The following is a 13,137-nucleotide window of genomic DNA, read 5'->3' as shown; positions in this document are numbered from 1 at the left end:
CTGACATTTAATCCTAGGAAAAATTCACTGTCTTAGGTCAGTTAGGATCACCACTTTATTTTAAGTATGTGAAATGTCAGAATAATAGTAGAGAGAATGATTTATTTCAGCTTTTATTTCTTTCATCACATTCCCAGTGGGTCAGAAGTTTACATACACTCAATTAGTATTTGATAGCATTGCCTTTAAATTGTTTCACTTGGGTCAATCGTTTCAGGTAGCCTTCCACAAGCTTCCCACAATAAGTTGGGTGAATTTTGGGCCATTCCTCCTGACAGAGCTGGTGTAACTGAGTCAGGTTTCTAGGCCTCCTTGCTTGCACATGCTTTTTCAGTTCTGCCCACACATTTTCTGTGGGATTGAGGTCACGGCTTTGTGATGGCCACTCCAATATGTTGACTTTGTTGTCCTTAAGCCATTTTGCCACAATTTTGTAAGTATGCTTTGGATCATTGTCCATTTGGAAGAACCATTTTCGACGAGCTTTAACTTCCTGACTGATGTCTTGAGATGTTGCTTCAATATATCCCCATAATTTCCCCGCCTCATGATGCCATGTACTTTGTGAAGTGCACCAGTCCCTCCTGCAGCAAAGCACTCCCACAACATGGTGCTGCCCCTCCAGTGCTTCACGGTTGGGATGGTGTTCTTCGGCTTGCAAGCCTCCCCCTTTTTCCTCCAAACATAATGATGGTCATTATGGCCAAACATTTCTATTTTTGTTTCATCAGGCCAGAGGACATTTCTCCAAAAAGTACAATCTTTGTCCCCATGTACAGTTGCAAACCGTAGTCTGGCTTTTTATGGCGTTTTTGGAGCAGTGGCTTCTTCCTTGCTGAGTGGCCTTTCAGGTTATGTCTTTATAGGACTTGTTTTACTGTGGATATAGATGCTTTTGTACCTGTTTCCTCCAGCGTCTTCACAAGGTCCTTTGCTGTTGTTCTGGGATTGATTTGCACTTTTTTGCACCGAAGTACGTTAATCTCTAGGAGACAGAACGCATCTCCTTCCTGAGTGGTATGACGGCTGTGTGGTCCCATGGTGTTTATACTTGCGTACTATTGTTTGTACAAATGAACGTGGTACCTTCAGGTGTTTGGAAATTGCTCCCAAGGATAAACCAGATTTTTTTTTCTGAGGTCTTGGCTGATTTCTTTTGATTTTCCCATGTTGTCAAGCATGCACAGAGTAGATGTCCTAACCGACTTCCCAAAACTTTAGTTTGTTAACAAGACATTTGTGGAGTGGCTGAAAAACGAGTTTTAATGACTCCAACCTAAATGTATGTAAACTTCCGACTTCAACTGCATAAACCCAGTTTTTTTTCAGTGGGCATTGCCTATACTCACTTCTTAATTTGTTTTGTTGTGTATCAAAGTAGTGTAGTGGAGATATTTGACTTATTAATTATGTAATACAATAGATAATTCATGCACAAAGTAGCCGACACGATCGAAAAGCACGTGAAATATATTGACATGCGCTCAGCACACAGCCTAGTGTCTGTGTTCATATTTCATAAGAACATATGTTCTGAAATACTGGACATTTTGAACTCTAATGGTGACGGCCTCTCATCCCCCTCCCGGTCTTGACTCGGTCACGCCTCCGGTCTTGGTCTTGAATCGGTCTCTGTTAGTTTATAGTAGATAAACCTATCAATAGGAGGTGTATCTTAAACTCAGTGGTGTAAAGTACTTAAGTAAAAATACTTAATACTTAATACTTAAGTAAAGTACTACTTAAGTAGTTTTTTTGGTATCTGTACTTTACATTTATTTTTTACTTCACTACATTCCTAAAGAAAATAATCTATATTTTTTTCCTGACACCCAAAAGTATTTGTTACATTTTGAATGCTTAACAGGACAGGAAAATGGTCCAATTCACGCACTTATCAAGAGAACATCCCTGGTCATCCCTACTGCCTCTGATCTGGTGGACTCACTAAACACAAACACGTTGTTTGTAAATGGTGTCTGACTGTTGAAGTGTGCCCCTGACTATCGGTATTTTAAAAAAACAAGAAAATTGTGGGATCTAGTTTGCCATATATATGGAATTTAAACTTTGACTTTTACTTTTGATACTTAAGTATATTTAAAAGCAAATACTTTTAGACTTTTCCTGAAGTAGTATTTTACTGGGTGACTCTCACTTTTACTTGTTATTTTCTGTTAAGGTATCTGTAACTTTTGCTCAAGTATGACAATGGGGTACTTTTTCCACCACTGCTAAAACTGTTGTCTATTTATGGTCATGTAGAGGAGGAATGGAGAGGCCCCTCACAGTCCAAATGAAGTGGGGTTGTTTCCCCGCTGACTGGACACAGATGTCTGTCATGTTGGCTGACTGTCTTACCGGCTGTCTGTTAGGCTGACTGCTTTATCGGCCTTGCTGACCCGGAACCTGGCTAGCTGGCCGCCTGCTTAACAGGTGTCTGTTCCAAAACAGTGTCTGGTCCAAAACAGTTTCATGGTGTGGTTGGAGTCAACCTGGGTCATGTCTGAGTCTATTTACAAGCCTATGGCTTGTGACTGTGGCCTGTGAGTTACGGGCCAGGAAGTGGGACTGAAGCCGCCACACAGAATGTCCTAGTCTGTTTAAAGAGTTACAGGCCTGTCACTGTGACTGGGCTGGAGACGCAGTGTTGCGCACGTTACTTAACCCATTACCCATACATAGTACATTACTAAAACACATTATCAAGCATAACGTTAGTCTACTGTACTTACAACCTGATTTACAAGCCTGCCACCAGACAACACATTGCCAAACAGCACATTACCAATTCACATTACATGACCAAAACACATTATCAAGCATAATGTTAGTCTACTGTACTTACAATCAAGCATAACGTTAGTCTACTGTACTTACAACCTGATTTACAAGCCTGCCACCAGACAACACATTGCCAAACAGCACATTACCAATTCACATTACATGACCAAAACACATTATCAAGCATAATGTTAGTCTACTGTACTTACAACCTGATTTACAAGCCTGTCACCAGACAACACATTACCCATTCACATTACCAATTCACATTACATTACCAAAACACATTATCAAAAACCTTACTAAACACTACCCAATAATTTTATTATCGGGAGCAACTGTGAACAATAGCCATGTCAGATATGAATTACATCTAAATGGCCGATCTTATTGTTCACTGATAGCTCAGGGATACAATCTTACAATACACATTACCAGATTACCACACTACGCATACAGGCCATTATTAGTAGACTTTTAGGCCTGTTCATGTTCAGTAATGGGCTTTTCTCTGAGTGCTACATTGTTATTATCAGCATTAGGGGGCTGTTTGGTTTAGGAGACCAAAATAGCTGCTTTATAACAACCAGCTAAGTGGTACAACTATATTCAGTTCGTGTCCTAAATGGCACCCATTTTTATTTTTATAGGCCCTGGTCAAAAGTAGTGCACTTTAATGGGAATAGGGTCCCATTTGGAATGCATTCATAATCCTAAAATGGGTTGGAGTCATCGAGCAACATCAACACACAAGGACTTGTAAGGAATTATCAGACAGACAGTAGATAATGGTTTATTTATGTTATGTGGGAGCCGTAGGAGTTGTGTAGATTATTGCATGATTGCGTCACCCATAGCAACCTATTGCCTATATAGTGCATTACTTTTTACCAGAGCCCTATAGCCCCTGGTTAAAAGTAGTGCACTATTATAGGGAATAGGTTGCCATTGGCGACGCACACCATATGTATCACACCACTTAACTTAGTAACTAGGATATTCATTCAGAGGGATTGCAGAGAGACACTCACTAGGTTGTACACAATAGGTCTCTTTCATAGCTGCCCCTATCTCTTTCACTCCCTTTCTTCCTCTGTTTCTCTCTCTTTGTTACTCTGTTGCTCCCTCTCCCCCATTTGTCTTGTGGTCAGCGTGATCTTCTTTGTTTTCTCAACCATGTGTTTGTCTTTTGTGTATGTTATCACATCGTATACGGCCAGTTTGTTTGCTTTGCTGTAGAAAAGTGTCAATATTTTCATAGCTTAGTAGTTTTTGTAAACCACTTATAGTATCTATTTTATCGTGCATCGAATAGCTGGCCAGCGTACTGTGAGATTTGATTCTGGGTTCTGAGAATACATATTTATCAGTGAGATTTCCACTTCATTGTCAGCAGTAATAGTATTATATGCTGGTATGTTAACCAGTCTTTAGAATGAATGGATGATTGTGTCTTATTTATGCAGCCCCAGAGCATATATTTTACCACCCTAACATATTGTAGAGAGCAGATGTGTGTGTGTGTGTGTGTGTGTGTGTGTGTGTGTGTGTGTGTGTGTGTGTGTGTGTGTGTGTGTGTGTGTGTGTGTGTGTGTGTGTGTGTGTGTGTGTGTGTGTGTGTGTGTGTGTGTGTGTGTGTGTGTGTGTGTGTGTGTGTGTGTGTGTGTGTGTGTGTGTGTGTGTCTGGGGCTGCCATGACATAACAGACAGGATAATTATGATAATTGACCCCAGTGACCTTTGCTGACCCCAGATTGTCTGACCTGACTCTGGTAAACACAATAGATGCAGCAGGGGAGAGGCCAGAATGAATATCTCTATGGGGAGAGCTGCTGGTTCAGTGGAGAGAAAATGGGGAGGTAATGAGACAGATGGCCAGACAGGCACAGACGACAAGCAGTGACACGGGGTGGTGCTCTGATTATACACAATGACATTATGACAGATGCAGTCAGACGGTTACCAACGGAAACGACACACACACACAATCACGTTGGAAAGGAGTTAGATGCAGAGATAATGTAAAGAGACCTAGACAGACCTAAGGACACATCCACTAACACCCAAGAGTCCCAGACATATAAAGACACTCACACATAAAGCCAGTCAGACTGTGACGCAGCAGAGAGTCTAGGAGAGGAGCGGAGATGCAGTGGGGCAGTCCCAATTTGAAGATGCTGTCTTGATGCTGAGAGAGAGAGAGGGAGAGAGAGAGAGAAGAGAGAGAGAGAGAGAGAGAAGAGAGAGAGAGAAGAGAGAGAGAGAGAGAGAGAGAGAGAGAGAGAGAGAGAGAGAGAGAGAGAGAGAGAGAGAGAGAGAGAGAGAGAGAGAGAGAGAGAGAGAGAGAGAGAGAGAGAGAGAGAGAGATTAGATTATTTACAATTAAATGGTGGTTCTATGTGTTATGTCTCCCTCAGTGCTGCCAAGGGTTACTACATCAAGTGTCGGTGGGGAAATGCAACATTTTTGTGGGTGATGCTCTTGTTCAGATTGTTGTTCCTTCTAAACTTCAAGAACTAGTTTTGAAAACATCTCATGACGTTTCTGGTCATTTAAGGGTTAGTTAAACCAATGATCGTATTTTGTTAAATTTTAAATGGCCTCGTTTAAAAAAAGACATTTCCACTTACATCAAAACATGCCGCGTTTGTCAGCTGACTGGGAAGCCTAATCAGATGTTAAGGCCAGACCAGATACAACCTATTCCTGTTACAGGCCAGCCATTTGAGCATGTGATTATTGATTGTGTTGGACCCTTACCCCGTTCTAAAGCTGGTAGCACCTACATGTTAACTGTGATGTGTCAGGCTACGAGATATCCTGCAGCCGATCCACTTCACAACATTACCACTAAGTCTGTTGTGAAGGTTTTGTCACAGGTCATCTACCTTTTTTGGAATAATTAAGATGATTCAGAGCGATCAGGGTTCCAACTTCACTTCGCACATATTTGCACAGGTCTTGTGATAATTGCGTATTAATTGCGTACTGCACTGAATTAGAACGTGACTGGGAAGAGGGCTTACCGTGGTTGCTGCTCGCTGTTAAAGAAGTATCACAAGTGAGCACTGGGTTCAGTCCTAATGACCTTGTTTTTGGTCATACTGTACTCTATTAAAGGGGGATTGGAAGGTGGTTGAGCATCGCCCAAATTTGTTGTCATATGTTAGTGGTTTCCTACATAGGTTGTATGGAGCTTGTGAAATGGCTAAAGAAAAACTAGCATCCTCTCAGGTGAGAATGGAGCAAGGAGACCCTTGCCTTAATCTGGGCGTTGCAGCATTTTGAGGTACAGTGGGGCAAAAAATTATTTAGTCAGCCACCAATTGTGCAAGTTCTCCCACTTAAAAAGATGAGAGAGGCCTGTAATTTTCATCATAGGTACACTTCAACTATGACAAAATGAGATGTCATGCAGGTAAAAGAGGACCCAAAAGCGACTTAACAGAAACAGAGTTTATTAAAGTCCAAAACGGAATAACAGAATTCCTCTAGACTTGTAGAGGGGAAACAACTGGAGAAGCGGCCACAGACTGCAGGTCGCTTCGGGTAGGCGCAGGCCGTAGTCGACTGAGACACCTGCTCACACGCAGCATCTGATGAAGGCACAAAACACGACAGGACAGGGTGATACACAATCACGGCAAAAACACGACAGGACAGGGCGAAACGCAATCACGGCATGGTGAATACAATACAAGGAACCGACGGAACAGGAACGGATCACAAAGGAATAAATAGGGACTCTAATCAGGGGAAAGGATCGGGAACAGGTGTGGGAAGACTAAATGATGATTAGGGGAATAGGAACAGCTGGGAGCAGGAACGGAACGACAGAGAGAAGAGAGAGCGAGAGAGTGAGAGAGGGAGGGGGAGAGAGAGGGATAGAACCAAACAAGACCAGCAGAGGGAAACGAATAGCATGGGGAGCACAGGGACAAGACATGACAATAAATGACAAACATGACAGTACCCCCCACTCACCGAGCGCCTCCTGGCGCACTCGAGGAGGAATCCTGGCGGCAACGGAGGAAATCATCGATGAGCGAACGGTCCAGCACGTCCCGAGACGGAACCCAACTCCTCTCCTCAGGACCGTAACCCTCCCAATCCACTAGGTATTGGTGACCCCGTCCCCGAGAACGCATGTCCATAATCTTATGTACCTTGTAAATAGGTGCGCTCTCGACAAGGACGGGAGGGGGGAGGGAAGACGAACGGGGTGCGAAGAAAGGGCTTAACACAGGAGACATGGAAGACAGGATGGACGCGACGAAGATGTCGCGGAAGAAGCAGTCGCACAGCGACAGGATTGACGACCTGGGAGACACGGAACGGACCAATGAACCGCGGAGTCAACTTACGAGAAGCTGTCGTAAGAGGAAGGTTGCGAGTGGAAAGCCACACTCTCTGGCCGCAACAATACCTTGGACTCTTAATCCTGCGTTTATTGGCGGCTCTCACCGTCTGTGCCCTGTAACGGCAAAGTGCAGACCTCACCCTCCTCCAGGTGCGCTCACAACGTTGGACAAACGCTTGAGCGGAGGGAACGCTGGACTCGGCAAGCTGGGATGAGAACAGAGGAGGCTGGTAACCCAGACTACTCTGAAACGGAGATAACCCGGTAGCAGACGAAGGAAGCGAATTGTGAGCGTATTCTGCCCAGGGGAGCTGTTCTGCCCAAGACGCAGGGTTTCTGAAAGAAAGGCTGCGTAGTATGCGACCAATCGTCTGATTGGCCCTCTCTGCTTGACCGTTAGACTGGGGATGAAACCCGGAAGAGAGACTGACGGACGCACCAATCAAACGACAGAACTCCCTCCAAAACTGTGACGTGAATTGCGGGCCTCTGTCTGAAACGGCGTCTAACGGGAGGCCATGAATTCTGAATACATTCTCAATAATGATTTGTGCCGTCTCCTTAGCGGAAGGAAGTTTAGCGAGGGGAATGAAATGTGCCGCCTTAGAGAACCTATCGACAACCGTCAGAATCACAGTCTTCCCCGCAGACAAAGGCAGACCGGTAATGAAGTCTAAGGCAATGTGAGACCATGGTCGAGAAGGAATGGGGAGCGGTCTGAGACGACCGGCAGGAGGAGAGTTACCCGACTTAGTCTGCGCGCAGTCCGAACAAGCAGCCACGAAACGGCGCGTGTCACGCTCCTGAGTCGGCCACCAAAAGCGCTGGCGAATAGACGCAAGAGTGCCTCGAACACCGGGATGACCAGCTAACTTGGCAGAGTGAGCCCACTGAAGAACAGCCAGACGAGTGGAAACAGGAACGAAAAGGAGGTTACTAGGACAAGCGCGCGGCGACGCAGTGTGCGTGAGTGCTTGCTTAACCTGTCTTTCAATTCCCCAGACTGTTAACCCGACAACACGCCCATAAGGAAGAATCCCCTCGGGATCAGTAGAAGCCACAGAAGAACTAAACAGACGGGATAAGGCATCAGGCTTGGTGTTCTTGCTACCCGGACGGTAAGAAATCACAAACTCGAAACGAGCGAAAAACAACGCCCAACGAGCTTGACGGGCATTAAGTCGTTTGGCAGAACGGATGTACTCAAGGTTCTTATGGTCTGTCCAAACGACAAAAGGAACGGTCGCCCCCTCCAACCACTGTCGCCATTCGCCTAGGGCTAAGCGGATGGCGAGCAGTTCACGGTTACCCACATCATAGTTGCGCTCAGATGGCGACAGGCGATGAGAAAAATAAGCGCAAGGATGAACCTTATCGTCAGACTGGAAGCGCTGGGATAGGATGGCTCCCACGCCTACCTCTGAAGCGTCAACCTCGACAATGAATTGTCTAGTGACGTCAGGAGTAACGAGGATAGGAGCGGACGTAAAACGTTCTTTTAGAAGATCAAAAGCTCCCTGGGCGGAACCGGACCACTTAAAACACGTCTTGACAGAAGTAAGAGCTGTGAGAGGGGCAGCAACTTGACCGAAATTACGAATGAAACGCCGATAGAAATTAGCGAAACCTAAAAAGCGCTGCAACTCGACACGTGACCTTGGAACGGGCCAATCACTGACAGCTTGGACCTTAGCGGAATCCATCTGAATGCCTTCAGCGGAAATAACGGAACCGAGAAAAGTAACGGAGGAGACATGAAAAGAGCACTTCTCAGCCTTTACGTAGAGACAATTCTCTAAAAGGCGCTGTAGAACACGTCGAACGTGCTGAACATGAATCTCGAGTGACGGAGAAAAAAATCAGGATATCGTCAAGATAGACAAAAACAAAAATGTTCAGCATGTCTCTCAGAACATCATTAACTAATGCCTGAAAAACAGCTGGCGCATTGGCGAGACCGAACGGCAGAACCCGGTACTCAAAATGCCCTAACGGAGTGTTAAACGCCGTTTTCCACTCGTCCCCCTCTCTGATGCGCACGAGATGGTAAGCGTTACGAAGGTCCAACTTAGTAAAGCACCTGGCTCCCTGCAGAATCTCGAAGGCTGATGACATAAGGGGAAGCGGATAACGATTCTTAACCGTTATGTCATTCAGCCTCGATAATCCACGCAGGGGCGCAGAGTACCGTCCTTCTTTTTAACAAAAAGAACCCCGCCCCGGCCGGAGAAGAAGAAGGCACTATGGTACCGGCGTCAAGAGACACAGACAAATAATCCTCGAGAGCCTTACGTTCGGGAGCCGACAGAGAGTATAGTCTACCTCGAGGAGGAGTGGTCCCCGGAAGGAGATCAATACTACAATCATACGACCGGTGAGGAGGAAGGGAGTTGGCTCGGGACCGACTGAAGACCGTGCGCAGATCATGATATTCCTCCGGCACTCCTGTCAAATCGCCAGGTTCCTCCTGAGAAGTAGGGACAGAAGAAATGGGAGGGATGGCAGACATTAAACACTTCACATGACAAGAAACGTTCCAGGATAGGATAGAATTACTAGACCAATTAATAGAAGGATTATGACATACAAGCCAGGGGTGACCCAAAACAACAGGTGTAAACGGTGAACGGAAAATCAAAAAAGAAATAGTCTCACTGTGGTTACCAGATACTGTGAGAGTTAAAGGTAGTGTCTCAAATTTGATACTGGGAAGATGACTACCATCTAAGGCAAACATGGGCGTAGGCCTGTCTAACGGTCTGAAAGGAATGTTATGTTTCCGAGCCCATGCTTCGTCCATGAAACAACCCTCAGCCCCAGAGTCAATCAAAGCACTGCATGTAGCACCCGAACCGGTCCAGCGTAGATGGACCGACATAGTAGTACAAGATCTAGATGAAGGGACCTGAGTAGTAGCGCTCACCAGTAGCCCTCCGCTTACTGATGGGCTCTGGCCTCTTACTGGACATGAATTAACAAAATGTCCAGCAACTCCGCAATAGAGGCACAGGCGGTTGGTGATCCTCCGTTCCCTCTCCTTATTCGAGATGCGAATCCCTCCCAGCTGCATGGGCTCAGTCTCAAAGCCAGAGGAGGGAGATGGTTGCGATGCGGAGCAGGGAAACACCGTTGATGCGAGCTCTCTTCCACGAGCCCGGTGACGAAGATCTACCCGTCGTTCTATGCGGATGGCGAGAGCAATCAAAGAGTCCACATCTGAAGGAACCTCCCGGGAGAGAATCTCATCCTTAACCACTGCGTGGAGTCCCTCCAGAAAACGAGCGAGCAGCGCCGGCTCGTTCCACTCACTAGAGGCAGCAAGAGTGCGAAACTCAATGGAATAATCCGTTATGGACCGTTCACCTTGGCATAAGGAAGCCAGGGCCCTAGAAGCCTCCCCACCAAAAACTGAACGGTCAAAAACCCGAATCATCTCCTCTTTAAAGTTCTGGAATCTGTTAGAGCAATCAGCCCTTGCCTCCCAGATAGCTGTGCCCCATTCTCGAGCCCGGCCAGTAAGGAGTGAAATGACGTAAGCAACCCGAGCTCTCTCTCTAGAGTATGTGTGGGGTTGGAGAGAGAACACAATCTCACACTGCGTGAGAAAGGAGCGGCACTCAGTGGGCTGCCCGGAGTAGCAAGGTGGGTTATTAACCCTGGGTTCTGGAGGCTCGGCAGGCCAGGGAGTAACAGGTGGCACGAGACGTAGACTCTGGAACTGTCCAGAGAGGTCGGAAACCTGAGCGGCCAGGTTCTCCACGGCATGGCGAGCAGCAGACAATTCCTGCTCGTGTCTGCCGAGCATGGCTCCTTGGATCTCGACGGCAGTGTAACGAGCGTCTGAAGTCGCTGGGTCCATTCCTTTGTCGGTTCCTTCTGTCATGCAGGTAAAAGAGGACCCAAAAGCGACTTAACAGAAACAGAGTTTATTAAAGTCCAAAACGGAATAACAGAATTCCTCTAGACTTGTAGAGGGGAAACAACTGGAGAAGCGGCCACAGACTGCAGGTCGCTTCGGGTAGGCGCAGGCCGTAGTCGACTGAGACACCTGCTCACACGCAGCATCTGATGAAGGCACAAAACACGACAGGACAGGGTGATACACAATCACGGCAAAAACACGACAGGACAGGGCGAAACGCAATCACGGCATGGTGAATACAATACAAGGAACCGACGGAACAGGAACGGATCACAAAGGAATAAATAGGGACTCTAATCAGGGGAAAGGATCGGGAACAGGTGTGGGAAGACTAAATGATGATTAGGGGAATAGGAACAGCTGGGAGCAGGAACGGAACGACAGAGAGAAGAGAGAGCGAGAGAGTGAGAGAGGGAGGGGGAGAGAGAGGGATAGAACCAAACAAGACCAGCAGAGGGAAACGAATAGCATGGGGAGCACAGGGACAAGACATGACAATAAATGACAAACATGACATGAGAAGGGAAAAAATCCAGAAAATCACATTGTAGGATTTTCTATGAATTTATTTGCAAATTATGGTGGAAAATAAGTATTTGATCAATAACAAAAGTTTATCTCAATACTTTGTTATATACCCTTTGTTTCTTGCTTTGTTTTGCAATATGGCCATCATGCCTTGTCACCACTTGTTGCAATTGTCACGTCTGCGGTTTCCCCGCCTCAGGTCATGACCTTTGGTTGTTGTCCTATTCAGTCTAAAGCGTGATGTTGAATGATGCCTAAGAGACCACAAGTGACAAGGTCAACTGAGATCAATGACCACAAAAAACCCACAATGCTTTATTTGTTCTTTTTACGGTGACAATTGTTAGGACAGCTGCCATTTGTGAAATGGCTAAGGGGCCCATATTCTTCAACATTCATTTATTGATATCATACATAAATGTATCCTGTCATCCAATCATACATAAATGTATCCTGTCATCCAATCATACATAAATGTATCCTGTCATCCAATCATACATAAATGTGTCCTGTCATCCAATCATACATAAATGTATCCTGTCATCCAATCATACATAAATGTATCCTGTCATCCAATCATACATAAATGTGTCCTGTCATCCAATCATACATAAATGTGTCCTGTCATCCAATCATACATAAATGTATCCTGTCATCCAATCATACATAAATGTGTCCTGTCATCCAATCATACATAAATGTATCCTGTCATCCAATCATACATAAATGTATCCTGTCATCCAATCATACATAAATGTGTCCTGTCATCCAATCATACATAAATGTATCCTGTCATCCAATCATACATAAATGTGTCCTGTCATCCAATCATACATAAATGTGTCCTGTCATCCAATCATACATAAATGTATCCTGTCATCCAATCATACATAAATGTGTCCTGTCATCCAATCATACATAAATGTGTCCTGTCATCCAATCATACATAAATGTGTCCTGTCATCCAATCATACATAAATGTAAAATCATTCAGCAGTTCCTAATAGTATAAAAGCATGTGGAATGGTTCTGACTTAGTATTGTTTTCTTTACCCTGTAATAGAGAAGTGTTTGAGTCTGTCATTTCTCCTGGGTTGAAATGAACAAAGTGTGTATTTGCCAGAAGCCAACAGAGGAGCCAGTCAGTAGTCTGCTGTGTGCGTATGTGCTGTGTGTGTGCTGTGTGTGTGTGTTTCCACCATGAGTTTGGCTGTCTGCATGTGTGTGCATGTATACTTCTGTATGTGTGTGTGTGTGTATTCCCCAATGATATACTGCCAGTGAATGGATTTCTGCAGCATCCACCATACCTAATAGCAGCGTGGCAGATGCATCTGAATGAGTTGTACAGGCTGAGGTGGGGTGTTGGCTCTCCACTGATGCAGAGGAATCTGTTCCGCTGCCACCATCTAGTGGTCGTAGGTGTGTAATTAAATTAAACATGGTTGCTTGGTAGTGTAAAGAGACCTGACTGATAGGTATAGTTCTCCTGCATTAGATCTGTTGTTGACAGTACTGTTTCCTAATAGGTCTAGTTCTCCAG

General features: G+C 45.3%; 1 protein-coding gene across 3 annotated transcripts in view; it reads left to right on the top strand.

Moving 5' to 3' along the window:
• LOC124032298 (serine/threonine-protein kinase WNK3-like) overlaps positions 1 to 13,137 on the top strand; it is a 113,350-nt gene that overhangs the window by 39,284 nt on the left and 60,929 nt on the right. The gene's annotated exons all lie outside the window — the stretch shown is intronic.

Source organism: Oncorhynchus gorbuscha, linkage group LG03 (assembly GCF_021184085.1).
Source record: "Oncorhynchus gorbuscha isolate QuinsamMale2020 ecotype Even-year linkage group LG03, OgorEven_v1.0, whole genome shotgun sequence".
NCBI lineage: Eukaryota > Metazoa > Chordata > Actinopteri > Salmoniformes > Salmonidae > Oncorhynchus > Oncorhynchus gorbuscha.
This window is presented reverse-complemented; position numbering and strand designations above follow the sequence as displayed.